Below are 4,680 nucleotides of genomic sequence, written 5' to 3' on the forward strand. Positions count from 1 at the left end.
CACGGAGCAGCTGGTTATTCAAAGCATCTCTCTTTGGACTTGCCAGAGCAACTCCTTTACCACTAGGCCACCAAAGCTCCATTTTTACATTTTTTTTTTTTAAATTATCTTTCTTTTTCTTTTTTTTAGTAGAAAAAAACCACACCAGAACTTTATTATTCCCAGCATGTGGCAGGTCTTCCAGTGGCAGGAAGTGGCTGTGAGGCAGGGCTGTAGAGGCAGCCCTACTTGCCAGCGATGAGGGGGTTCCTTAGGACCACGATGACCGAGACCCCACATAGGAGCATCTTAGAGATGTAGTGGTTCTTGTTGATGGGCTTGGACTTCTTCTTGCCCTTGCCACTCTTGGGGACCTCGGTCCACATCTCCCTCACGTTCTCCAGCACCATGTTGCAGTGTCTGTCGAAGGCCTTCACGCGGCCCAGGAGCTTTTTGTTACGACAGTTGATGAGCACTTATGTATTGTTCTTGATCGACTGCGTGAGCACGGAGAGCGGCCCGAGTTAAACTCCTCCTCTCACTTCTGCAGCTCCTCCCGGGTCAGCTCACTCTTGGGCTTGTGAGGAGGCATTTGGGACCAGCTGCGGCCTCGGATCGCTCCTGTTCCCTCCGCATTGCTTCTTGCTCTCCCAAAGCTCCATCTTTTAACTACTAAATATTGCAAAAACAGTATGAAATCCACTAACCTCAAGTTCATTGCTACTCATGGTGACCCTCCATCAAATCGCTGAGACTATAAATCTATAGAAGAGGACACCGCCTCGTTTTCTTTTGCAGGGCAACAATAGGTGGAATCAAACCACCAAACTTTCTAAACCAGCCCAACAGAGAATACGTCCTGCCACCAAGTATTCCTCCAGGGTTTGAGCAAGTTCTGAGACCCACTCTCAAAGTGACAGTCAGGGTCACAATAGAAAATAGAAGGCATATTCAAATTAGGATAGTTGAGGCCTTAACAAATGAGTATTTAAAAGCACTGGCTATACTGGGCCCACAAAGGATAGAATAGTAACCTGAAATGAACAACATAGAATATCATGACCTCTATACCCATAAAGAGTGGCACAAACAATTTGTAATCAACTGTTGTTATTGTTGTTGTTATGTGTCATCGAGTTGCTTGTGACTCATAGTGACCCTATGTATAAGAGCCCTAAATGCCGTTCTATCCTGTGCCAACCTCGCCGTTTCAAACACACTTATTCCCACCACTCCAATCACAGAATCGATCCATCTCATTGAGGGTCTTTCTCTCCTATACCGTCCTTCCACTCTCCCAAACATGATGTCCCTCTCCAAGGACCAGTCCATCCTTGTAACATGCCCAAAGTATGTCAGATGATGCTTCAGAATCCTTGACTCCAAGGAGCATTCTGACTTCACCCTCTCCAGGACAGTACTGTTAGTTCTCCTAGCAGTCCATGGTATATTCAACACTCTTCTCTAGCACCACAGCTCACTTTCTATCATCCTTATTCACAGTCCAACTCTCTGATGCATAGCACGTAATTGCAAAGACTACAGCCTGGATCAGGCACACCTTAGTCTCCAGCCTGACATCATTGCTCTTCAGTACTCTTGAGAGGTCCCTCACAGCTGACTTTCCCAATGCAATTCATCTCTTGATTTCCTGGCTGCTGTTACCAAGAGGGTTGACTGTGGAGCCAAGTAAACTAAAACTGTTAACTATCTCAATCTCTTCACCATCCATACTGATGCTGCCAATTGGCCCAGTGGTGAGAATCTTTGTTTTCTTGATATTGAGCTTCAATCTATATTGAAGACTGCAGTCCTTGACCTTATGCAGCAAGTGCTTCAGGTCCTCCTCAGTTTCAGCAATCAACTACTAACTGTAAAGGAGCTCTAATCACCTACAGGGTAAAGAGCTGAACTGCCAACCCAAAGACCGGTGGTTTGAATCCACCAGCTGCTTCATGGAAGAAAGATGGGAAATCTCTTCCCATGTGATTTATAGCCTCACCTCTGAAAATCAACTGGAGGGTCAGCTATGAGCCAGTTTCAAATTGTCAGCACATGATACCACCACAACAAATAAGTGGAAGTCTGGTAGTTCAAACTTACGTCACTAGCGCCACATAAGAAAGGCTGGTGATTTTTTTCTTTAAAGCCTATAAAGCTTGTTTTATTCTGGTACCCATGGAGTCGCCAAGATTTGAAAGAGATTCAATAGTAAAGGGTTTTTGTTTGATTTTGTTACATTTTGTTTGGATTTGTAAATAACCAAGGATAAGAAGGAGCAATTAATGGAACTAGTGTGAAAGCAGTTACATAGAGGCCACCTCGAAATGAGCTGTGTCTTTCAGTCTACAGAAGTGGACAGCCCTAGTCAACACTGCAGAGAGGGACGCAGAGAAGCAACTGCTCAGACCTTCTTCTCATTCCTCCCTCTTCTTTCTTGTTGGAGATCTTCATGACTCAAGAAACAAGCTGATGCTACAGGGCAAGGAAACCTGTTGGTATGTTTAGTTTACGCATAGCAGCTTCCCAAGGCTGAGATCAAGGTGAAAAAGGGTAAAGGGGAGATGAGTGGCACACAGAACCACAACCACCACGTCTTACCATTTCTGGTGCAGCACAGAGCTCTGGTGGCCTAGTCCATAGGGAGTTGTATTACAAACACAAAGGCAGTGCCTCTATGGCAGTTCAAACCCAGTTTCTTGAGAGAAATATGGACAATCTTCTCTCTTATAATTCACAGTCTCCAAAACCCCTCTGGAGGGTCAGCTACACCTCAGTTCTGGCTCTATAGCAATGATGGTGGTGGTGGTGGTATGTGTCAAGTTGGACCAACTCATAGTTGACTCTTCAGAGGCAGTAAACCACATGGAGAAGGCTGCCCATCTTTCCCTCATGAAGAAGCTGGTGGATTCAGACTGCCTGCCTCTGGGATTGCAAAACAGCTTCTCAACAATAAGCCCTACAGCAATGTTTTTGTTTGTGCCATCAAGTAGACAACAACTAATAGTGACCTTATGCACAATAAGTCTGAACCCAGTTCTATCTTGAGTCAATCTCACTGTCTCTGACACGCCTACTCTCATTACCCCAGTTATTGTGTCAATCCATCTTATCCACAGCCTTCCTCTTCTGCACTGTCCCTTGACCCTTTTGACCATGATATCCTTCTACAAAGAGTAGTAACTCCTGGCTACATGTCCAAAGTATGTGTCCAAAGTATGTGAGATGTAGTATGAAAATCATTGCTTCCAAGGAGCAGCTTGGTTTCAACCCTCTGCAGGTCAGATCTGTTAGTTCTCTTGGTAGCCCATGGTACATTCAATACTCTTCTCCAGCATCACAACTCAAAGACATCAATTCTTCTGTCATCTGTCATTATTGTCTTTAATGCATATAAAGCAAGTAATTGCAAAGACCATGGGCTGGATCAGGCTTACTTTAGTCTCTAGACTGACATCCTTACTCTTCAGGACTCTGGAGAGGGCTCTGATTTTCTTAATGCAATTCATCTTTTGATTTCCTAACTGCTGCCGCAAGAGTGTTGGCTGTGGAATCAAGCAAGTTGATATTGTTAACAATCTCAATCTCTTCTCCATCTATCATGATGCAGTCAACTGGCCCAGTGGTGAGAATCTGTTTTCTTGATGTTGATCTTCAATCCATATTTATGTCAAACTACAGTTTTTGACCCTCTGCAGCAAATGCTTTAGGATCTCCTCAGTTTCAGCAAATAAAGTTGTGTCATCTGCATAATACAGGTTGTTGATGGGTCTTCCACCAATCTTGATGACACATTCTTCTTCATAAAGTCCAGCCTCTTGAATTATCTGTTCTGCATACAGATTAAAAATGTATGGACACAGGACACATCCCTGGTGTACACTTTTCCTGATTTTGAACCATGCAGTGTTTCCTTGCTCTGTTCTGATGACTGCTTCCTTGTCCAAGTATATAGGTTTCCCATAAACACAATTAAGTGTTCTGGGATTCCCACTCTTCTAAAGATTAGCCACAGTTTGTTGCTATCCCCACAGTCAATTTCCTTTACATAGTCAATGAAACACAGATAGACATTCCTTTTAGCCAAGATCCATCTAACATCAGCAATGACGTCCCTAGTGCCACAAGCCTCTCTAAACCTAGCTTTCTAGTAGTTTTCTGTCAGTGTACTATTCCAGTCACCTTTGGATAATCTTCAGCAACACTTTGCTTGTGAGTGATATTAGTGATATTGTTTGATAATTTCCACATTCTGTTGGATCACCTCTTTTTGGAATAGGAATAAGTATGGATCTCTTCCAGTCAGTTGACCAGGTAGCTGTCCTCCAGATTTCCAGGCACAGCCTGGGAAACACTTTCAGGACTGCATCTGTTTGCTGAAATATGTTAGTTGATATTCCATCAACTCCTGGGGCCTTGTTTTTTGCCAATTCCTCCAAACAACTTGAACTTCCTCCTTCATCAGCATTGCCTCTTGAACAAAAGTTGTTTCATGAATTATCTCTGTGTCAGCCATTTCTTCCTGGTACATTGATGCTGTATACTCCTTCCATCTTCTTTTGATGCTTCCCAGATCATTCAATATTCTGCTTTCAGCATTGTTATGTTTTTGTTTTTGTTTTTTTCTATAATTATATTTTATTAATTTTCATAAACATTTACAGAGATTTTGGGCTTCCACTCATTCATTGTTGCACTATT

General features: G+C 43.1%; 1 pseudogene; it reads right to left on the minus strand.

The window, feature by feature from the left end:
* Positions 1-224: 224 nt before the first annotated feature.
* Positions 225-571, minus strand: LOC102844460 (annotated as a pseudogene).
* Positions 572-4,680: the final 4,109 nt, after the last annotated feature.

This window comes from Elephantulus edwardii, unplaced genomic scaffold (genome assembly GCF_000299155.1).
Source record: "Elephantulus edwardii isolate Elephantulus edwardi_28Jun2011 unplaced genomic scaffold, EleEdw1.0 scaffold00052, whole genome shotgun sequence".
NCBI classification, from domain to species: Eukaryota; Metazoa; Chordata; class Mammalia; order Macroscelidea; family Macroscelididae; genus Elephantulus; species Elephantulus edwardii.